This window comes from Lepisosteus platostomus, chromosome 22, assembly GCF_059453375.1.
Source record: "Lepisosteus platostomus isolate fLepPlt1 chromosome 22, fLepPlt1.hap1, whole genome shotgun sequence".
Taxonomy (NCBI): Eukaryota; Metazoa; Chordata; class Actinopteri; order Semionotiformes; family Lepisosteidae; genus Lepisosteus; species Lepisosteus platostomus.
In genome coordinates, this window is record NC_142632.1 from 2,712,607 (window position 1) to 2,736,079 (window position 23,473).

At 45.5% G+C, this 23,473-nt stretch overlaps 9 non-coding genes across 9 annotated transcripts; 7 read left to right on the forward strand and 2 right to left on the reverse strand.

Annotated features, from left to right (window-relative positions):
• The first annotated feature begins 480 nt into the window (after nucleotides 1-480).
• On the forward strand, nucleotides 481-599 carry LOC148643191 (5S ribosomal RNA). The gene has a single exon (XR_015929212.1). It is a non-coding gene; the product is annotated as a 5S ribosomal RNA (ribosomal RNA).
• A 636-nt stretch (nucleotides 600-1,235) lies between these two features.
• LOC148643192 (U1 spliceosomal RNA) lies at nucleotides 1,236-1,405 on the reverse strand. Its single transcript, XR_015929140.1, has one exon. It is a non-coding gene; the product is annotated as a U1 spliceosomal RNA (small nuclear RNA).
• A 5,264-nt stretch (nucleotides 1,406-6,669) lies between these two features.
• On the forward strand, nucleotides 6,670-6,783 carry LOC148643193 (U5 spliceosomal RNA). The gene has a single exon (XR_015929288.1). It is a non-coding gene; the product is annotated as a U5 spliceosomal RNA (small nuclear RNA).
• Nucleotides 6,784-7,016: 233 nt separating this feature from the next.
• LOC148643194 (U4 spliceosomal RNA) lies at nucleotides 7,017-7,158 on the forward strand. Its single transcript, XR_015929474.1, has one exon. It is a non-coding gene; the product is annotated as a U4 spliceosomal RNA (small nuclear RNA).
• Nucleotides 7,159-7,915: 757 nt separating this feature from the next.
• LOC148643195 (U5 spliceosomal RNA) lies at nucleotides 7,916-8,032 on the reverse strand. The gene has a single exon (XR_015929243.1). It is a non-coding gene; the product is annotated as a U5 spliceosomal RNA (small nuclear RNA).
• Nucleotides 8,033-16,872: 8,840 nt separating this feature from the next.
• Nucleotides 16,873-16,954, forward strand: trnas-gcu (transfer RNA serine (anticodon GCU)). The gene has a single exon. It is a non-coding gene; the product is annotated as a tRNA-Ser (tRNA).
• A 963-nt stretch (nucleotides 16,955-17,917) lies between these two features.
• trnas-uga (transfer RNA serine (anticodon UGA)) lies at nucleotides 17,918-17,999 on the forward strand. The gene has a single exon. It is a non-coding gene; the product is annotated as a tRNA-Ser (tRNA).
• Nucleotides 18,000-19,388: 1,389 nt separating this feature from the next.
• On the forward strand, nucleotides 19,389-19,470 carry trnas-cga (transfer RNA serine (anticodon CGA)). The gene has a single exon. It is a non-coding gene; the product is annotated as a tRNA-Ser (tRNA).
• Nucleotides 19,471-21,056: 1,586 nt separating this feature from the next.
• trnai-aau (transfer RNA isoleucine (anticodon AAU)) lies at nucleotides 21,057-21,130 on the forward strand. Its single transcript has one exon. It is a non-coding gene; the product is annotated as a tRNA-Ile (tRNA).
• The last annotated feature ends 2,343 nt before the right edge of the window (nucleotides 21,131-23,473 follow it).

Sequence of the window (23,473 nt, forward strand, 5' to 3'; positions counted from 1 at the left end):
AGTACTCGCGCAAGAGACCGGGGGCAGAGCGCGAACGCGGTCCCCCGCCCCCCACAAAGTGCGCGCTCCGGGTCCTGCAACACAGCGGAAGGGCAGCGAGAAGGAGCCACTTGCTCTGACGCCGCAAGGCCACAAGAGGGCGGAGGCGCCGCGCGCCCGGCCGACGTGTTGGACCGGTGCGCTTTACGTGCTGAAATAAACACGCGAAAGCCCCGAAATGTTTCCAGAGTGCTGTGCACTGGAGGTTTTTGTCTGGTGAAGACTTGCCTGGTGCTCCTCCGTGCAGATTGTTTGTCCTCCTCCAGTGCGGGACGAGCCAACACAAGGGAGCGCATTCGCCAACATCCAGGCACGCAATGCGATTTGGAAAGCAGCTCCTTTCCAAAGAGTTGCACACGAACGATCCTTCAGTCCCGCTCGGGGGGCACGGAACCCCCGCCACACACAGCTTCAAGTAGCGAGTCAGGCGCCGGGGCTTTCGCTTACGGCCACACCACCCTGAACACGCCTGATCTCGTCTGATCTCGGAAGCTAAGCAGCGTCGGGCCTGGTTAGTACTTGGATGGGAGACTGCCTGGGAATACCAGGTGCTGTAAGCTTTTGCTCTCCCGGCCAGCAGGGGTCGCCGTTGGTGCCGTAGGCTTTGGGAGGAAAACCTGCAGGATGGAAAGGTGATCTATAGCCTCATCTCTAGAGATGTTTTGTTGCTGTGGCATGTGTGTGACCCATATTCAAAAAAAAAAAACCCGTCTGTAAAACGAATATCGAAGCTGCCTCTAAATCTGCAAATGAAGATGAGTCGATAAACCACTCGTTTTTCGTATAACTAGACATATATTCATTTGTTACCGATTTCATTCATTGAGCACGGATACAATAGAGGTACAGCCATTCACTGTTTGACATGTCTGCACTGGTACAGAACCGAGCAATCAGAAAACGGGTGAAACTGTCTTTAGACTCAGCATACAGTACCGAGCCCCCCATGACCAAATAAAGGCTAACCTCGATAATCAGCCTAAAGAACGCAGACTACAGCAAAACGACTGACTTTGAAAAGGGAATGAACGTCCGGAAGGAGTAGTGGAACTAGCTTGAGATGCTTCTCCGGACCCCTAACTAAAAGCCAGCGAGAACCAGCAGCGGCGTCCACTCCTGTCGAACCGGGATCCTTCCGCAGCCACGCAGCTCGTGGTGTCCTAACCTTCCTGTATCTGATTTTGGACCAAGCACATCAGGGGAGAGCGCGAACGCAGTCCCCCACTACCAGAAATTATGCAGTCGAGATTCCCACATTTGGGGAATTCGCAGGGGTCAGCACAGCCGGAGTGCAATGGCCGAGCCTCGCCCTGGGTGAACCGATTTCGATTTTTAAGAACTTTATTTTCTTTTCACAAAAAAATACAGGACATCACAAATCAGAAAGCTTTACATTCATATACATACTTAAAACAGTATATATGATCACATCTCATTACATTTTGACATGGTAACAGTTACATAGCAACAATTTTCTTTTTTTCTGGTGCAAATCACATTCTTTACTTAAACTTGATAATGTTTTTCACAGTTTCTTGAGATATTGACCTATGCTCTCTATTTCCCACAGATTTTCTGCTTCCTCCCTCCCTTCTCTCCACAGATCTCTGAGGTAATAGTTCTCTCGGGTGATGAACAGGGCCAGGCTACCTGCTGCCTTGACTGGGATCTCGATGCCTTTGAACAGCCCCATGTTCCTCACTCTCCACAGGGCAACTTTCCCACTGTTCACCACGGCCCAGATCCTGTCAAACACGTCAGGAGGAAGTTTGACAGGAGAGATGCCGTATATGACGAAAGCAGCGGTCAGGGTAAATTGGGGCGAGAGAGCCAGCAACCAATCTTCAAACAGTGCCCAGAAGGCCTTAGCAAAAAAGCAGGACCACAGGAGATGGGATACAGTCTCCTCCTCGCCGCAGCCCACCCTAACGCAGCGAGGGCTGGGGGTGAGGCCCCTACGGTACAAGAAAGTTCGTACCGGTAAGCACTGGTGGACGACACTCCAGGCTAAATCTCTGTGAATGTTGCACAGAAACTTAGAGGATGTGTGTTTCCACACCTTCCTTGTTTGGGCTGATGTTAAAATGCCCACATGGGTCTGCCTATTGTTCTGGGGTGCAACGAAATCTTCCAGTTTTTGGACGCTGACATCTCGGAGGGGAATATGGCCAATTGGGTGAGATCTTAGAAAACTTTTAACTGTCCCATAAATTGCAGGGCATGTGTCAGAGAGTGGGACGTCCAGCTTGGGTCTGACACCCCACACTCTGAACACCTCCCTACCTACCCAGAGCCTGGAAAAATAAGTCCAGGTACGCGCTGCAGGTGCTGTTGCAAAGCCTCTCAGCACAGAGGCCAGGAAAATGCACAGCAGCTTCGTAGCAATATCTGGGACAGACTTCCCCCCTGAGGGTGGCGGCCTGTACATTATTTCCCTTCTGAGTCTTTCCTGCTTCCCACCCCATAGAAATTGAAACATCAATCTCCTCATCACCGCCGCAACACGGTGTGGGATTGGGAAGGTAGAAGCCAGAAAATTCAAGACAGGCAAGAGCTCGGCTTTGATGACCAGCACCTTCCCTGTCATGGTGAGGTCTCGGTCCTTCCATTGCATCAGTTTTTTGTTTAAGATTGGCAATTTGTTCTGCCAATTTACTGTTCCCATCTCTTCTCCAAAATACACCCCCAGGACCTTAATTCTCTTCTCTTGCAGCCTGAGATCATGTCCTTCTTTTGGCTCCCTCCAGTTCTGATAAAAAATCTCACTCTTAGATTTGTTAATTTTTGCGGAGGAAGCCAAAGAGAAACGATCACAGCACTGCAGAGCTCTGCTAATTGAGGCATTGTCAGAGAGGAGCAGGGTGACGTCATCCATGTATAGAGATGTCTTTACCTCTCCTCCCCCACTTCCAGGCACTGGTATCCCATTAATGGCCTGATCCTGGCGCAAGGCACAGGCTAAGGGCTCCATAGCCAAAACGCATAACAAGGGGGATAATGGGCAGACCTGCCTCACCCCTGAACAGACTTCAAAGGGGCGTGATCTATTGCCATTAACCATGACTCTGCTGTTGCTACCTGTGTACAGCAGGTTAATCCACTTTCTCATGATGGGGCCAAACTTCATGTGCTCAAGTCCCGATGTTAAGTACTGCCGGTTTAGGCGGTCAAAGGCCTTTTCTAGGTCTACACCTAAAATGCAAAGAGGGAGGGAGCGATCCTCAGAGTACAGACAGACATCCCTCAACAAGGCCAGGTTGTCGCTCATCAGGCGTCCTGCTATCCCACAAGTCTGTTCTTTCCCTACCAGTGAGGCCACTACATTTTGTAGGTGCAGGAAAAGGGCTTTGGACAGGATCTTAGTGTCCACGCCTAACAGGCTGAGGGGTCTCCAGTTCTTTATGTCATTTTTTGCTCCTTTCTTAAACAAGAGAGAGATAGTGCCTTCTCTTAAGGAGTCAGGCAGCAATTCTGTCTTATATCTTTCCTCGAATAGGACCAGTAGCGGATCCTGAAGCAGATCCCAAAAGGTGCAATAAAATTCTTTAGGGAGCCCGTCAGCACCTGGAGTTTTCCCCTTCTGTAAGCTCTCCATAGCCTGTCTCAGCTCTTCTACTGTCAAATCCCTCTCAAGTACTTCCCTATCTTCTTCACTCAAAACGTTTTCTAGCTTTGAGGTAAAAAAATGAATTTCTTCATCCTTTACCTCTGTAGAGCTGTACAGTCTTGAGTAGAAGGCCTTGGTGCAGGAGAGGATAGCACTCGGCTCTGTTCTCTCTCGTCCCTCCTCATCAACTACACTTTCCATGACAGACTTGGAGCCTACCACTTTCCTGAAAAAGAAGCGAGTACACTTCTCATTTTCTTCCAAGAACTGCACTCTGCCTCTTAACAGCACTCCTCGACTACTTTCTTCGGCTATGCTCCGGATGTCCTTTTTTAAAAGGGTGATATCCTCGAGCACATCGAAGCCACTGTGCAGCATCGTGTAGAGACGCTGCAGCTGCCTCTGTTTCCTGGCTAGCACTCCTCTCCGTCTGGCAGCAGCCTTCCTTCCCTCAGCCATGAAAAAGGTCTTTGTCCTCATCTTCACCTCCTCCCACCACTCTCCTACTGACCCGTACAGACACTGCAAGGACAGCCACTGTGATAGTTTCTCCTTGTAGCGGGATACTACCCCCTCGTTCTCTAGCAGCTTTGTGTTGAGTTTCCAGAGGCCTGGGCCAAAGACAGTCCCGCCCTGGAGTTCCACTCTACACCCTAAAGCCTGATGATCTGAGAAGAAGACAGGCTGAAGAGTGACCCCAACAACTTTCACTCTCTCTGAGACAAAGCAATAGTCAATTCTGGAGCTGCTATTCCTCCCTGACCATGTATATCCTGCTGTTGTGGGATATATACATCTATATGTGTCTGAGAGTTTAAAGTCTTGAACTAAGTTTTGCAGGGCCAGTGAGCTGGAATCCAATTTTATCGGAGAGCTAGACTGCCTGTCTGTGTGCTCTAAGATACAATTAAAATCCCCTCCCACTATCACGTCTGTGCTACTTAACAATAGGGGAGAGAGTGCCTTGAGTAGCTCCACCCTTCCTCCCACGTCAGTAGGACAATACACATTGATTAGCCGCAGGTTAACGGTCCCCCATTCCACATCCACACACAGCAACCTGCCATCTATGACCCTCTGAATACTTTTCAATTTGAAAGCCCATCCTTTGAAAAGAATGGCCACGCCAGAGGCTCTGTTGTTATTGTCCCCTGACCAAACAGAAGGCCCTTTATCCCACCTATCTTCAAAGCTTTTATACCTCTCTTGATAGGCTAAAGCACACTCCTGCAACATCAACACATCTCCCTCTCTCTGCTGGAGGTAATCAAAGACACACTGACATTTAACTCCGTCATTGATACCTCTGGTGTTAAGAGAAATTATGTTTAGAGCCATATTACATAAGAAAGTGGAACCAGTCTTTACAAAACACATTTCTCTTCGGTCTCACCTGTTACCTTCTTCTTTTTCTTTTTCTTCTTACCAATTTCCTGCCAGCCATCCTCTGAATGAGCCTTCATCAGGGTGGCAGCAGTAAAAGCATTCACGGAGTCCATTTCAAGGAAGGGGGTAGAGGGAGGGGTGGAGGGGTTCCAGCTGTCCCCATCGCCATTCTCTCCTTCCTCCTCGCTCGGGGAGAAAACAGAGTCATTTTTCCTTTTCCTCAAGTCCAGCTCCTGGGAGCACTGAGGGGAAAGGGGTGCAGCCGATGCACCAGTCTCCTCTTCCCCCTCACCCACCAGCTGTTGCAGATCCTCCGTGATGGACTGGATGGAGGAGAGGAGGGCATCTGTAGCACTTGCAGAGTCTGAGAAAAGCAGCTCCGCTGAATCCTGGGTATCGTCGCTGGACCCGCTCCACCGGGGGGCCCCACACTGGCCCTCGTTCTGAGGAGCAGGAGTGGGGGAGGGGTCCTCGCTGTTCTCGGGGGTTTTCAAACCCTCGTGCTTGTCTGGTGCAGTCTGCGGTTGTGGGAGCGTAGTGGATTTCTCTTCCACCGGCCCCGGAGCCACAGCAGGACTGATCCTGGCTGGAGGCTGAGACTCTTTGTCCAACAAGGGTTCTTTGTTTGACTTGTTGTTTGCTTTGGCTTTTCGGGCCGGTTTGGCTGAAACAAGCACTGCCTCATCCTTTCTCATTTTGAGTTTATTGGCGTAGGCGTGAGGGCAGTTCTTAAAAACGTGTCCTTCCGAGCCACATAAATTGCACTTTGGCAGCATTGAACAGTCAGAGGCTAAATGTCCCTGTTTGCCACAGGTCTTGCAGCATTTCACAGTGCAGGAAGATGCCAGGTGTCCCACAGCACCACAGCGCCGACACACCTTTGGTTGTCCCACATAAAAAACATAGCCATTGCAGGCGCCCAGCCGGATTGTAGAGGGCAGGTGCCTTAAGCCTCCATTTACATTGTCCGGTAGTAAGCGAACCTCGAATTTCCTTGCTCCTGTTTTTATACCGTCAACATCTCTAACCTCAGTTCCATGGTGGACGGTGCAGTACTGGTTAAGCCAGGTGTGAATGTCCTCCGTCTTTGCCAGTTCCGAGAACATAACAACATGCACCGTTTTCCTCTCTCTCTGTGTCAGAGGCTGCAAGTTGATCTTCTCAAGTGCAGGAACTTTCCCTCTTTTTGCCTCAAACACATCCACGCATTGTTCAAACAGAGGATAGGTACCAAATACAACCTCAAATGCTTTCTGACCTGGGAGAGCAAAGATGAAATCCAAGTGCCGAGGTTCAAAGCCAAGTTCCTTCTGTAACACTTTTCTGCTGAACTGCATACGATCCATGAACAGGTCATCCAAAAGCTCAAAACGTACAGCATTCTTGCGGGATCCAAAGGTTGCCATCTCAAACTGCAAAACAAACACTGCTTCCACAAAACAAGAAAACAATCCAACTACTCCAACTACAGGCTGATCAAGGTATCTCCCCTGCCAGGTAAGCCGAGAGCCGCAGGCGATGAGCCCGGAGCTGAACGGGCCCCACTGGCTCGTTTGTAAGGCCAGGTGCATTGCCAACCACGACCGGCAGGGCAGAGGCCTTGAAGGCAGCCTGGGCTCCTGCAGCTGTCCAGCCACGCACTCTGGTTTCTCTTCATCTCGTACAAATCTTTTGCCTTTTACTAAAGATTTCCATGAAGAGGAGCATGAATGAGTTCCATACAATTTTTGTGCTTTCCTGCCTTCGGGTGGGGCGCAGCTGGGCTGGTCAAAGAGAGAAAACAAAACCGCTCACAATCACTCTTATTACTGCGACTGTGGCCGTCTGCTCTGCGAGTCCTCGGTCTCCGCCTGTCTGATTGGTGCTCTTTTCTTTGGGGGGCGGGAAGTGTCCGGCCGCAAATATGAAGCGTTACAGCAACGACATGCCATGAGACGATTGATAACGATTTCCATAGGATCCACGCGGTTGCCTGGCAACCGTCAGCTTTGCGCAGTGGCAGTATCGTAGCCTGTGAGGTTTAGCCGATGCGCGATTATTGCTAGTTGAAAACTTTTCCCAATACCCCGCTTCCGCCGGTTTGCAATACAATCGGCGAAAGCAATTCTTGACAGTCTCGTCAGAGACTGAGCAAGGTGTTTAAAGACAGATTTTGTCATGGTAACATCATGGTAGAAAGAAACAAGCTTGTTACGTCTCAACAGAAACACTCTTTAGCTCTTTCAGCGTTATGCAGAGAACAGCGTCTGTCGAGATCACTTTTGAGTCAGCGCGAAACGCCGTGTGCTGTCAGTTTGATTTCATATTGCTCGTAGCGGCGCCCGGCTTTTGTCTGTCAAACGTTAGGTTGCCCTTCTTCATGCTGCATCGTCGGCATGAGTGGAGCTTTTTAAACGTCTGTACTTACTGCGCCTCATAAGAAATCGTTTGTCCCCGTTCAAAACAGATTGTGCGATGTCCTGCAGCGTTCGCAAAGCAAACCTTTGACAGTTTGAAAGAGGAATTTATTCTGCTTCCTGTGCGTGCAGTAGTTACAAAGTTGAACGTCTTTACACGATCTGCCGCAGATCTTACAAACGAGCCAGTGGGGCCCGTTCAGCTCGGGGCTCATCGCCTGCGGCTCACGGCTTGCGAGCGTGCCCAATCCGTGCGATAACTCGGAAAACACCCGGCCACACTGTGCCGGAAACGACGCACTCTGGGAAGCCGCTATGCAAAGCGAGGTCCCAAGATCCCCTGCGGCCGGACACTTCCCGCCCCCCAAAGAAAAGAGCGCCAATCAGACGGCCGGAGACCGAGGACTCGCGGAGCAGACTGCCACAATCGCCATAACAAGACCGATTGCGAGCGTTTTTGTTTTCTCTCTTTGACCAGCCAGGCTGCGCCCCACCCGAAGGCAGGGAAGCACAAAAATTGCATGGAACTCATTCATGCTCCTCTCCACGGAAATCTTTAGTAAAAGGCGAAAGATTTGTACGAGATGAAGAGAAACCAGAGTGCGTGGCTGCATAGCTGCAGGAGCCCAGGCCGCCTTCAAAGCCTCTGCACTGCCGGTCATGGTTGGCAATGCACCTGGCCTTACAAACTAGCCAGTGGGGCCTGTTCAGCCCCGGGCTCATCGCCTGCGGCTCTCGGCTTGTGGGCGTGCCCAATCCGTGCGATAACTCGGAAAACACCCGGCCACACTGTGTCGGAAACAACGCACTGTAAGGCACCTTGAAGCGTGCACCCCCAACATTCTTCTTTGCACATCTGTGAAAGGTAAACTCTTGAGCAAACTCTGAACCAGCTCTAAGGAAACTAATCCGATTAGACGTTACTTTGACTCATCCTTTAAGGGACCCTTGATAATTGGAGAAATCAATGATTTCGAATGAATTCTGTATGCGTCAAAAGACAGCTATACACAGAAAACATGCAGGACACTGCTCATGATGTTTCCCGAGCCGAAACACAGTGCGTTTTTCCAAGCCATCTGACAAAGCCCGCCCACTGAAAACTGCAGCAGATCGTGTAAAGACGTTCAACTTTGTAACTACTGCACGCACAGGAAGCAGAATAAATTCCTCTTTTCAAACTGTCAAAGGTTTGCTTTGCGAACGCTGCAGGACATCGCAAAATCTCTTTTGAACGGGGACAAACGATTTCTTATGGGGCGCAGTAAGTACAGACGTTTAAAAAGCTCCACTCATGCCGACGATGCAGCATGAAGAAGCGCAACCTAACGTTTGACAGACAAAAGCCGGGCGCCGCTACGAGCAATATGAAATCAAACTGACAGCACACGGCGTTTCGCGCTGACTCAAAAGTGATCTCGACAGACGCTGTTCTCTGCATAACACTGAAAGAGCTAAAGAGCGTTTCTGTTGAGACGTAACCCAGTGGGCAAAAGACGTATAATATACGTCTATTAAACGCATACCTTAGACGTCTAAATGTGGTCTGCAATTCGTCTAGAATGAAATTCTAATATACGTCTATTGTTATACGTCAATTATACGTCTATGATTAGATGTTCATTATACGTAAATGGTTGGAGTTCTATTATACGGATAAATTTAGAGGACTATTATACATATATGGTAGGAGTTCCGGATAACTTTAGAGGACTATTCTACGTATATGGTTGGAGGTCTATTATACGGATAACTTTAGAGGTCTATTATACGTATATGGGTAGAGGTCTATTATACGGATAACTTTAGAGGTCTATTATATGTATATGGTTAGAGGTCTATTATACGGATAACTTTAGAGGTCTATTATACGTATATGGGTAGAGGTCTATTATACATCAAAGTTAGGTTTTACAGGTGTAGAAACTAGAAAATCAACCCAATGATTTGGTTTAGAAATTTATTCTGAAAATACACATTCACACCTGAAAAATATGTATTTCAAATTATACATTGTATACAATCAATCAACAATCAACATATGGGCAATAATCATAAAAAACACAACTAGTCTTAAACTTCAGCTACAAATTCTGGTAATATGGCAATATACAGTATAGTAACGGCAAACACAAACTAATTACATTAACACACTAACTCAAAACCACATTTTGATTCAAATATACATTTTAAAATGTACAACTTCTATATTTCCAAGAAAAAAAATATTACAATGGAAGTTAAGACGATTTTTGTCCACTATTTGCAAACCCTGTGTAATTGTCCTAACAGTTAGAACCAAAAACCTAGTATTTTCAGTGTCCAGATCTCCTGGCCCCCTGCCTTGCATATGCATTCTTCAAGTAACACATTGCGTGCTCCTTTATTTCTTTTTCTGCTGATTTAGGGTGGGACTTCAGCACCGCAGCTAGGAGAAAATTATATAATATTACTTCCCAAATTAATGATGATTAATATCTTCTTTAGTATAATCTAAAAAATGAACGTTTTACTAAGCTCAAAGCTGAAATAAATGTATAAAATTTGGCTTGCATCATAGAAGTTGAGCAATAAAGTCTGTCCTAATTAAAGAGTACCCAAAGTTTGAAAGTACAACATAGAATAAGAATAGAGAAACGGCAAAACGATTTAGTGTCATCTTCCCCATTCACACCATTCCCCATTTCGAATGAATTCTGTATGCGTTAAAAGACAGCTATACACAGAAAACATGCAGGACACTGCTCACGATGTTTGCCGAGCCGAAACACAGTGCGTTTTTCCAAGCCATTTGACAACGCCCGCCCACTGAAAACTGCAGCAGATCGTGTAAAGACGTTCAACTTTGTAACTACTGCACGCACAGGAAGCAGAATAAATTCCTCTTTTCAAACTGTCAAAGGTTTGCTTTGCGAACGCTGCAGGACATCGCACAACCTCTTTTGAACGGGGACAAACGATTTCTTATGGGGCGCAGTAAGTACAGACGTTTAAAAAGCTCCACTATTTTTATGTGCCATTTTTTGCTTATTCACTTACTATTTTAATCAAAATAATATTAAGAAAGATCTGTATGTATTCAGATAGTATTATTATTGTTCATACTTACTCGTCAAAAGAGGATTGCTGAGATATTTGCGGATATACTTCTACGTTTGAAAAACGTGTCCAAAATGGTGACCAACGAATACTAGCAATGCATTGTGGTATATAACCGGAAAATATGCTGGGTTCGATATTTTCTCAACGTATGCGTTTATTAATGTTGTCGATATTATGGTTGAAATTTAACATTGATAATACATCGCGGCTATGTGCCCCCTGCTATGAGCTGATGTGCAATTTTAACGCATGCAGTTAGTAAGGATCGGTCACTGTTGTATGGTATTATATACAGTATAATGACATTATGGAATAGGATGGGGACAGGCCTGGCATCACGGGGGGAGGGAGGAATGTCGCCCCTTCAGTTTTGGGCAAAAAGATGTACCTAACTTACCTAGGAGTATACGGCACTCTGCACAGTGTACGAAGTAATTTTCGCAGTAATTAATTTATTATATTTACTATATTTATTATACACGTGTAAATTAATTACTGCGAAAATAATTTACTTCGTACACTGTGCAGAGTGCCGTATACTCCTAGTTGCGGCACACACGATACATACAGTAAAAAGCCTCAGGCACTGTGTTAGATGTGTTTTCGACGTTATATATGCGTTTATTAATGTCGTCGATTTTACGGTTGCAATTCGACTTTGATTATACGTCGAGGCGACGTATATATACGTATAGCCGTATTTTCGCCGTGAATATACGTATATTCGACGAATCAGTGCCCACTGGGTAAACTCTTCAGCAAACTCTGAACCAGCTCTAAGGAAACTAATCCGATTAGACGTTACTTTGACTCATCTTTTTACGCTAGGGTTAGGGTTAGCATTCCCACGCTACTTAGACACTTTGTTTACGCTCAGTGCTTGATTTTGGGAACTTCAGGACGAGTGGGAATTTTCTCCTATCTGTCAATTCTGTTTTGTTTTGGAGACTCTTGGCTGCCTATGTTGTACAGTGCAGCGTGAAGGAAACATTTTCCAAAACTGTGTCAGCTCAAAAGTTGTAAGAAAACCTCTCCAGCTGCTTTAACTCTCTTCATTTTTGTCATTTAATGTGACACTCGATGTATAACTGGAGCCTCACATATGCAAATGGTGCGGCTCCAGTTCGACACCCAGTTCAATACCACTTTACAGTAAATGACAAAAGCATGGCAGACTGTGCCGGACCGGCAGATTACTTCCGCTTATTTTTACCATATTAAACAATGGAAATCCAACCACTTGCATTTGTGACACTTGATTTTGGCTGCACCTAAGACACTCTTAAATCTTCAAACACATTTCTCTTCTCCCGCAACACTCTTGTCTGTCGGCGCTATGTGGCAGCGTTGCATGACAACCCATCTCACCACGGAAAGGAACCTAACAGCTTTGGTAAGAGAGGAGAAAAGGACCTGGCCCGTACGCGGCTCAAACCCGCAACCTTGGCGTTACTAGCACCACCATCTAACCAACTGAGCTAACCGACCTCACAACAGTGGTCCTCTCTGTGCTGCAAAAAATCAAGCTCAGGGAATTTCTTTTGTCCTTTGAATAGAAAGCCGTGTAATTCAGTGTACGGGCTTTCTCGTGCAGTTTCATAGTTCTTGTAACCCAAATCCTACACTGGCCTGAAGTGCCCCCCCATTTCACAGCATTTTTCAGCTGATTTAAAATGTACCTAAAGGAGAAGCATTATTGAAGACCATCAATTACCAAGAGCTTTTGTCAAAGGTTTTGGTGGTCATTTTTAATGACCACAGAGCACTATGACCTCGGTTTTACATCTCATCCAAAAGACAGCGCCCTTTTTCCAACACAGCTTCTCCGTCACTATATTGGGACATTGGGACCCGTACAGACCTCAGAGTGAGCGCCCATTAACACCACTTCCATCTGGAAGCTTTGTTTTTCCCTGTAGCTCACCCTCATCCTGGTACTGACCTGGCTCACACCTGCTTAGCTTCAGTGGGTTTTCAGTTGCGAGTTGCAAAAGTTGGGATACAAGTGTAGCGGCAATGCTTGTTAATAAGACAGAATTAAGCGTTGGTATGCTGTCCTAAATGAAGCCCCATCTCACCCCCCATCTCTGTGGTGCAGCCACAGAGAAAGTATTCATGCAGACTGATTTTAAGTTGTTTTCTTTTGATAGGGAACAGCTCCCAGACAGGGATGCACTTAGCTAAGCCTGGCTATCATGATCAATGGTCATCCATTGGCGCCTATCTGTCTAGGGAGTGCTGAATGGACATCTGGACTGCATTCTTAAGTGTCAAGAGTAAGTGACTTATATCTCACCTTGACCAACCAATCAGGGACTGGCAGGGCGTGGTAATACCACGTGGGTCTCCAATGCCCGCCAAACTCTCAACCAATCAGCACACATCTGTGTCTTGGTCAAAAAGGGAGCGCAAGCTCAGATCGGGGCTCTCCTTGGCCATTTTCGCGCATCCTCAGAGACAATCACGTGACAACTGCTGTTGTCTGCATAGGGACTTGGACTTTGTTCTAAGCGCGAGGCCAAGCATCCCGTACGTACTCAGAATTCTACTAACGTGAATGCTCCGTTTGATCAACGGCAGCCTACAGTTGGACCCTCGTCGACAACCTGAATAGCTTATTCAGAAGCAGCGCTGGACCGGGAACGAACCAGTTTCTTCCCAGGCAAAAGAGTGACTTGTGAGGACTCGCGGTCACACTCTGTGCATAGAGACTTTCTACTAGCCAGCCGGACTGCTGGTAGATCCCCTCGGAGCAACGACTGCCCTGCGCGCCGCAGTCAGATTCCTCCGCCCGTCCTACTCCGAGCTGCACCTTGACTGGTTGGCTGGTAGCCAGAGGACGCCGACACAACGCCCATTGGACAACCGCTGGAACAGAGGCTGCAACAGAGCTTGTCAGCTGGTTTGGTGTTCGTGCCGGGAAATTCCAAATCCATACACAGTGGATAAGTTAACCCCATGTTCTACATTGCGTCTCGAGAATTCAATTGTACCTCAACACAAGTTGTTATCAATTTAATTCATGAGTAATGTATTTACTTCCGAGTTTAGAGTAACAATGGGTAATAACACTGATTAGCGATTTGGTAACCGAACGATATATATTGACATATATTCTCTGTTGTGTATCTCTTTGTGTTTGCATCTCTTCGAGATTATATATCTTGTATATTGATAACCCTCACAGTAAGGTCTGCCGCTCGTATCCAGGCAGACTAGTATATGTTTGGTGCACAATTTATATTAATAAATGTATCTCGTGTATTGAACCCGTGTGTGTGCGTTGTTAGTTGTTCTGGCGATTGATTTTCTAAAAGCCCCAACGAACAACCTCGTGATTACTGCTACAATTAATAAGTGTCTCAGTAAACCCATCAAACCACTACATTTAATGGCGTCCCTGGGTGGGCGAGTTTAGAATGAAATGAGACTCAATCGCACAGAATAACTGATGTTGCTGTGAGTTCAAGTTCAGCACAGCACCGTGGCTTTTATACGCGAATACCGGGTGTGCTGATAACTGCGTAAAGAAATCCCCCTGTTTTCTAGCGTTTAGTGTAACGTGTGCTGATTGGAAATCCATCTGCTCGGGTGTTTAGATTCCATACTGTATTTTGGTAAAAGGAAAAAAAGTAATACTCTTAAAGTTTCTCTGACGTAATGACAATGGCTGCTAAAATGTCTGAAGTGGAGTCGCTTATAAGTACTATTTCTAGCGACGACAATCCTGGTTACTGGAGCGGTATCGAAAAGTTGAACTTTGATGATATTGAGAAGCTGCAAGTAGATTTAGTAGCTAAGGTAGCGAACCAGCTTAACACAGGAGGGTCTGTGAACGCAGTTCAGGTCCTATCTAGTTTCGCCTTAAATCTAGCTAAACAGCTGGAACTGTCTTTGTCCGAGCTGACAAAGTTTCAAACGCTTCAGGGAAAGCTAGAAAGATATAAGGCGGAGCGAGTTGAGTTGTTGGATATAATCAGAGAAAAGAGAGTGAAAAGTGAGGAAAGTGAAGACAGACTCAGGGAAGTTTTAGGTAAATTAGATGACCTGTCTGCTAGAGAAACTGCGGCTGAGGTAGCTAGGAGAGACCTAGAAGCGAGCTTGAAAGAAAAAGAAAAAGAAATTGAGAGTTTAAATGAGCTCAGCCAGGAAAGGCAAAAGGAGTTAGATGCTGCCGTACTGGAAGCAAAACAGGCTAGATCCCACTTACATGCCAGCCCACCTAGCAGCCCGGAGCGCTCACCCAGGAGGTTTCTCCCGGCCAGGGTCTGTGGTCGGATCGGCATGGGGGAGATCGCCGAGTCCTGCGCGAGACGCAAGGGCGATTCAATTCAGGCATAGACCCCCTGCTCCTGATCACGGCCGTCTCCCTGCCCACGGAGAAACTGTAAAAATTAACCTCCACTCCCTGAGGCAGTTAGCCAAAGATGTAGAAAGGTTTGACCCGACAGTGTCAGGGAATAATGTGGAGACCTACATTGATGAGCTGAGATATACTTTGCAGTTTATGCCCGAAGCGTCCGAACAGGAAAAGGCTATGTTAGTAAGGAAAACTACCAGCCGAGCGGTCCACGAGTGGATGTCTAGACAAGGACCTGAGGTCTGTAATAGCTTTGAGGAGCTGTGTCAGGCAATGATCGGAGAATTTTCGGCTTTTATAGATCCCATATCTGCCGTGGCCACAGCGCACCGTATTAAGCACGAAAAAGCTGAAGCCCCTCGCGACTATTACCCCTATTATATAATATTTTACTATTATATAACTTGTAAAATATTACCCCCGGTCCATTCTCTTCCAAAAGTGAGAAACACCTGTTTTCTACATTTTGTCTGTTTTAAAACCATATCTCTTTAAACCAAACCAAGAGTTTGTCTTTTGCACTGATATTCTGATTCATTTCAATTTCAAAGAAAAAAAAAAACATTATCTTCCAAAGCATCATAAAATTGTCCATTCTTCCAGACTCTACTTCTCTCTTGTAGTAGTACAGCAGACCTTTCCAGGTGAGCAGATCACAGAGTCCGAAATATGCTTCCTCCATCAAGCAAAGTACCTGAACATGACTCGGTCTTCATAAAAGCGCCCCTGTAATAAAGAAATTAAATCCAAAATCAAGAGGGCAGTTGCCTACTGAAGTTCAAGAAGTCATCAATTTTAACCTAGCAACACATTAAAGGCTGCATCTATACAAGTACGATTCTAGAAATGCTCACCAGATTACGTTTTAAGAAAGAACTGCGCCTCAGGTTCCGCCGAGATCTTAACTCGGATGGCAGGATTCAGAGTCCGGAGTGCGGACTGATGGCGCACGGAGGGTCCACATACTGTGGATCCCTCAGTTTTCTTCCGCGTGTTTAAACCGCCAGCGTGTGGCTCTCCTGTCCCCGTGACCTCATTGCTCTGCTCTCGCCTCTGTGCAGCCGAGCCCGACTCATGGTAAAGTGGAAAAAAATATGCCCTCAACGTGGGATTTACTCTGGATCGAGGATAGATGTCACCTTTTTATCGTTGAACAGGATGTATGTGATGTGGCGACTAGGTTCAATTTTGTATCCTTTTAAAAGATTAAGGACTGGGGTGAGCAGGATTTATCACCCTTTCAGCTAAGAACCCGACGTGAGCACCGTTTAAGCTGCATAGACTCGGTCGTTTAACTCTTCTCCATTAGCAGGGTTAAGGTTAAAGAAAAAAAACATTGCTGACTTCTTTTTTTTTTGCCAGCCGCGAGCGCTGATTAGCGAGGTTTGTATTTCATGTTTTGCAAGTTGCATCCATTTTAAGAAAAACAAGTCGTTCAAGACAGGAAATGAATACTTGCATTTAATTAAGTCTAGGCGTATGCGGTTGTCCATAATGACCAGTTCTGTTCGAGAACACAGCACAAAAAAAGGCACCGCTGGGATTCGGACCCAGGATTTCTTGTTTACTAGACAGGCGCTTTAACCAACTAAGCCACGGCGCCCCGGGAGTACTGTTTTTTTGCAGCCACTTGGACACACCACTCAGACACATCTGCATTCGGTGTGTGCTCCGCCTGCTCGCTGAGCAAGTTGCCACCTTTACATACAATAGCAACATCGACACCAAGAGAAAGGATGACAAATGGCTTTTATCTGGAACTTTTCATGTCCAAGGAGCTCAATGTGCTTTCTGTGTACAACAGGGCCACTGAACTCCACACTGGCCACTGAACCACAGCAGTGGCTTGCTGGCTTGACATCTCCCAAGGAAAATGTTGAAATCGCATGTGGAACAGGAAAAGGACCCTCGAGTACGAGGGAAAAAAAAGAAAAAGATCATCTGGAGCGTGCCAACCCGTGTCTGGAAAGCCCAGTTTCATTGACGAGGTGGCCGAGTGGTTAAGGCGATGGACTGCTAATCCATTGTGCTCTGCACGCATGGGTTCGAATCCCATCCTCGGCGCTCTCTATGTCTGACACGTGTGCCTGTTAGATGTTGGCCCTCCTTCTGTTTGCTCCAGTACTAGAGCTGTACATTTTCTAGCGGTGGCTGAACATGGTATAGTAGGCTAACGTCGGTATCGAGCAGTGGCAGTAACAGTATTTACGTGCCGCTGCTGCCAAGTGGCTCTGGGTTGAGACCGCACTTTCACTTACTTGCAGCACAAACGGAGAAAGCGATTTTTGACAGTCTCTCGAGAGACTGCGCTAGGTGTTTAGGGATAGACTTTGTCAGTTCCCCCTGGGATGATGGCCTCTCAAATAGTTTGTGATTCCTCTAGACGTTTATACAGTAGAAGCCTGCTTCGTGGCTTAAATCCAAGCTAAGGAAACGAGTTAGAGGTCTGATGCAGAACTGCACTGTATGTGTGAGGAAAGCTGCCCCCTTCTGTTCCATGTCGACCGAACAGAGGACTGTAAAGGATACGACCAAGAAACTTTAGGATGCTGGTTGGAATCCAGCTCCAAAGAAGCCCCTTTGGGTGTTATGTCATGAAAAAGTAAGAACAGAGAATCTCCCTTTGATCAAAAGCGCAACAGAACTGTTTTCCGTGGAGCAGGTTTCAGACCCGTAGACCTGTTTTATTTGTATGGCGTTCGTAAGCGCGCAAAACAAGGACAATTCCTGCGTCTAACACGAATGTAAATGCTTTTGAAAGTGCAGTGTGGTGCAGCTTGTAAAATCCTTGTCCACATTTGTGGTTTGTTGATGTTTTTTTTCTGTCTGCCAAAGTTGCATTTTGACATCCGGACGGTGAGACTTTATCATTTGAACGTGAAGCCAGCCTTAAACCCTCTGAGGCGTGTCTGTCTGCCGGCATGTATCTTGTGAAAGGTATTTTTTTTTTAACGGAGAGCGACTTTAAAAAGGTTTCCGCAGACACCTCGCACTCCGGAGGAGGAATGCGGCGGCGGCGAGCTCACTGTAGTTGTGGCCGAGTAGTTAAGGCGATGGACTTGAAATCCATTGAGGACTCCCCGCTCAGGTTCGAATCCTGCTGACTACGGCGTCTGCTGCACGTCGCCTTGTGCCTGTGTGGCAAAGGCGAAGTGCCGCTTCTCCTTTCCTGGTACTATAAAAATGCTACATCGCTTGGTCCTGCTTCCATGGAAAGCAGTTCTTCAGGTAATTCTACTCTCTTACCAAAGCTGTTAGGTTCCTTTCCGTGGTGAGATGGGTTGTCATGCAACGCTTCCACATAGTGCCGACAGACAAGTGTGTTGCGGGAGAAGAGAAAAGTGTTAGAAGATTTAAGAGTTTCTTAGGTGGAGCCAAAATCAAGTGTCACAAATGCAAGTGGGAAGATTTCCAATGTTTAATATGGTCAAAATAAGCGGAAGTTATCTGCTGGTCCGGCACAGTTTGCCATGCTTTTGTCATATACTGTAAAGTGGTGTCGAACTGGGTGTCGAACTGGAGCCTCACCATTTGCATATGTGAGGCTCCAGTTATACATCGAGTGTCACATTAAATGACAAAAATGAAGAGAGTTGTAGCAGCTGGAGAGGTTTTCTTACAACTCTTGAGCTGACACAGTTTTGGAAAATGTTTCCTTCACGCTGCACTGTACAACATAGGCAGCCAAGAGTCTCCAAAACAAAACAGAATGGACAGATAGGAGAAAATTCCCACTCGTCCTGAAGTTCCCAAAATCCAGCACTGAGCGTAAACAAAGTGTCTAAGTAGCGTGGTAATGCTAACCCTAACCCTAGCTGGAGTTTGAGCAATCCAGCACTGAGCGTAAAAAGATGAGTCAAAGTTACGTCTAATCGGATTAGTTTCCTTAGAGCTGGTTCAGAGTTTGCTCAAGAGTTTACCTTTCACAGATGCGCAAAGAAGAATGTTGGGGGTGCACGCTTCAAGGCGCCTTACAGCTGTAGGGAGTGATTCGAGACGATTCGTGGCGTGTGCTCGTTCCCATGTACCGTACGCCCCGGGGTGCAGTGCTAGGATGACGTACAATACCACTTGGGCACGTAACGGCGTTATGTGCAGGGTTTTCGTTTGTTCGTTTTGTTTTGCTCTGCTTTGCTTTGTTTTGCTTTCCATCGCGTTGGTAAGAGCGTAAATAAAAATGCGATTCCTGCGTCTACCACTAATGTAAGAGCTATTTCAAGTGCGACGTGGTGCGGCTTTTCAAATGCTTGTGGGCATTTCTCTGTTGTTGATTCTTTTTTTGTGTGTAACAAAGTGGCATTTTCATGTCCGGACGGGGAGACTTTATCATTCCGACATGAAGCCAGCCTTAAACCCTCTGAGGCGTGTCTGTCTGACGGCACGTATTTTGTCAAAGGTATTATTTTTTTTTAACGGAGAGCGACTTTGAAAAGGTTTCCGCAGCCACGTCGCACTCCGTGTTAGATTAAAGGAGGAATGCGGCGATGGTGAACTCGCTGTAGTCGTGGCCGAGTGGTTAAGGCGATGGACTCGAAATCCATTGGGGACTCCCCATGCAGGTTCAAATCTTGCCGACTACGGCGTCTGCCGCACGTCTCCTTGTGCCTGCGCGGCAAAGGTGAAGTGCCGCTTCTCCTTCCCTGGTACTATAAAAACACTAAATAGCTTGGCCCCGCTGCCATGGAAATGAGTTCTTCAGATAACCACACATCTTGCGTTCGCACCTCTGGTGTTCTACTTATGCCTTTGAAAACCTAATGAATAAAACTGAAAGAACCGACACAATATGTAGGTGCTCGTAAAGCATGCATTAAAGAACTGTTAACAGCAAGGGTTTCAGTGGGTTAACTGAGGAGAAGGCGTGATCGCTAATTGTTGACTTTTTATTTGGTGTTAGAAACACTCTTACTGTGCATGACGTGCAACAAATTTAGCCACAGAAATTGCATCACGCTTTCATGTATGCTATTGCAGACACCAACGTTGCCTAGATAGAAAACCGAAATAGCCGTGGGTTTGCTTGCTGGTCTGAAGGATCTCTCTTCGAATCTCTATCATTTGTCAATGGAAGTAAAAGGTGCTGCAATCTGATACGTTCAGAATCAAACCCGCAGCTGTTGTTCGACTTTATTTCTTGACTAATTACAACTGAGTGTCGCATGAGCAGTTACGTAAACTTGTCTGATATATTTGAACACAAATGCCGTTCTTCAATTAAAACTAACAGCACATTGTCAGGGACATTCAGTTCTATACAAACAAGAGACAGACAAGAGAACATTTAGTATATAATAGACAGAAAGAGGTTCGAATCCTGCCGACTACGTTGTCCACCTCCTGTCGTTGTGTTTCGGCGCAAGCAAAGAAGCGCCCCTGTTCGGTGTTCCTGGTGGTTTTAAAATGCCAAATTGCTTGTACCCGCTCCCTTGCAAATAAGTTCTTCAGCGTCCGCGAATGGCATTTTACAGCTGGAAGCAGATGTCGACGCTTTTTGCACAGAGCACCAAAAAAGCGTCTTTTTTGAAGGCCCGGGTTCTGAGCATTGGTGGTTCAGTGGTAGAATTCTCGCCTGCCACGCGGGAGGCTCGGCTTTGATTCCCCGCCAATGCAGTGGCTTTTGCAGCTAGCTGCTCCATCACTTGCATCCCCTTGCAACTCGCAACTGAAAACCCACTGAAGCTAAGCAGGTGTGAGCCAGGTCAGTACCCGGATGAGGGTGAGCTACAGGGAAAAACAAAGCTTCCAGCTGGAAGCGGTGTTAATGGTGCCGGCGGTGGGGCGCTCACCCTGAGGTCTGTGCGGGTCCCAATGCCCCAGCATAGTGACGGAGACACTGTGTTGTAAAAGGGCGCTGTCTTTTGGATGAGATGTAAAACCGAGGTCACATCGCTCTGTGGTCATTAAAAATGACCACCAAAACCTTTGACAAAAGCTCTTGGTAATTGATCGTCTTCAATAATGCTTCTCCTTTAGGTACATTTTAAATCAGCTGAAAAATTCTGTGAAATGGGGGGCACTTCAGGCCAGTGTAGGATTTGGGTTACAAGAACCATGAAACTGCATGAGAAAGCCCGTACACTGAATTACACGGCTTTCTATTCAAAGGAGGGCAAAAGAAATTCCCTGAGTTCGATTTTTTGCAGCACAGAGAGAACCACTGTCGTGAGGCCGGTTAGCTCAGTTGGTTAGAGCATGGTGCTAATAACGCCAAAGTCACGGGTTCGTGCCCCGTACTGGCCAGGTCCTTTTCTCCTCTCTTACCAAAGCTGTTAGGTTCCTTTCCGTGGTGAGAGGGGTTGTCATGCAACGCTGCCACATAGTGCCGACAGACAATTAAATGACAAAAATGAAGAGAGTTAAAGCAGCTGGAGAGGTTCTCTTACAACTTTTGAGCTGACACAGTTTTGGAAAATAATTCCTTCACGCTGCAGTGTACCATATAGGCAGCCAAGAGTCTCCAAAACAAAACAGAATTGACAGTCATATAATGTCCATTAACCCCGGTTTTAAACGCAGCATCATGTCTGCCATCATAAGAATATGAGTCCAATATTTTAGAATATAGTCAGAATGACTTCTAACCTTAGCTGTGGTGTCTTTAATCCCTATTGCTCAATGCATGGTGTACGTACTGCATACATGTGTCTTGAGAATGAGGAATGGGCCCCTGAGACAGTCATTTGCCTGTTTCACAAATGATCGTATTTTACTAGAGATTCTGTTTGGGATTCAGATGTGCATTCGGACAGCAATCCCTTTCAAGAAATGATATGTTCTGGATGAGGTCAAAGGTGCTAGAACACTGTATTTAGGATGTGTTTGCAGTGATTGTGTGTCTCCTGCTTCAACGCAGTGATATATAGATGTGCTCCTGTAATTTATTGGTACATGCCCAGGGCAGTAAGTAGTATGAGGATTTATTTCCAGACGGCATAGAGCAGTGAAGCACTTCTACTTAAATTATTACATTATACACAATTTGAGTTCATTTTAAAAAGTAAAAGGTAATGAAAGGAATGCATTTTCATAAGAAAGATAATACCGATATGCATGTGATAATCTTCCTTATATCATGTAGTGCGTCATTTGGACACTTTGTGGGCTTGAAATACAAAGAAAATCATGTTCTATGGTACAAGATAAATACAAAACTTAATCATTTATTTTAATTAGATTTGTTTATAAAGCATAAGCAATCATTTATTACATTAATATATGTGAAAATGACATTTTAGCACCATAATATTACATACAGGTCTCTAGCTTCAACACAGTGATATATATATATATGCTCAGTGATTTATTGGTACATGCCCAGGGCAATAATCAGAATTAGTATTTATTTCCATACGGGCTACAGGTAATCTTGTGAAATACTTCAACACACTGGATCGCAGATTTAGACCCCCTGCACTCTTACTCCTTAAAAACCAAAGAAATGAAGATATGTAGCAATCACATTGTAACAGGGGTGACAGTGACTTAATGCTTATACTACTGGACTTCTGGTACCTTTAGGGTACGGTGTTCCCTGAAGGGCTCTCAAACCCCGCATTTCAGATGCCTAGCTGTATTGCTGATGTGTTGCACCTCAGAATCACTTTTAAACCTTACCTCTGGTATCTTTAATCCCTATTGCTCAACGCATGGTGAAAGTATTGCATAAATGTGTCTGAAAATGAGCAATGGGCACCTGAGAGACTCATTTGCCTGTTTCACAAATGATCATATTTGACTAGAGATTCTGTTTGGGATTCAGTTGTGCATTCTGACAGCAATCTCTTTCAAAAAATGATTTTACCTTATCGCGGCTTTGCCCTTCTTGCCTTTTTGGACAATATCTCCATCTTGTGGTCGTTGTTGGTAATGTCTAGACAATATCTCCATCTTGTGGTCGTTGTTGGTAATGTTTTCTTATGCCCTTTTTTTATTTCAATTCTCTATTAGATGATTCTAGAATCTCTACAATAGAGTTGAAAACATCAGTTTTATAGCAGACAATATGACATTATTTATAGTCCAATTAGAAATTTATTACCCTGTTTTTAACATAATAACAAATTAAAACTAAGTTTGGAACACCAGGGAACATAAAAAATGATTTTTAGGAAAACCATGAGGTTCTCTGTGTCCGATGCCTGCAAGGGGAGAAAGCTAGAATCCTTTGATTTTTCCAAATTTGAAAATAAACATCATATAACAACAGCTTTCATTCCTAGGAGTGAAAAACAACCATTTTTGAAGACATATTAGTTTCTAAAACACTACAATAAAGTTAAAAACATCCATTTTATATTACATTATTTTTTGTGAAATAATTAAATTGGCTTATTTCTCTCACATTAAATTGGCTACAAATGCAAGAATTCAACCAGATATTCTTGTAAAATGTATAATGTTGCATTGCAGTTAGTTAATGTAGTTAGTCCATAGTCAGCAATCTAAACTTTATTGTTAAGCTTTAATGATTGATGTTGTACCAGTAACCTTTAGAAATACTATAGTACTTCACAAATGCTTTGTGTGTTTGGAAACCTTTTGAGTAAAAGCCTTATAAAAATAGGTTTAGTTTTTACAGGACAT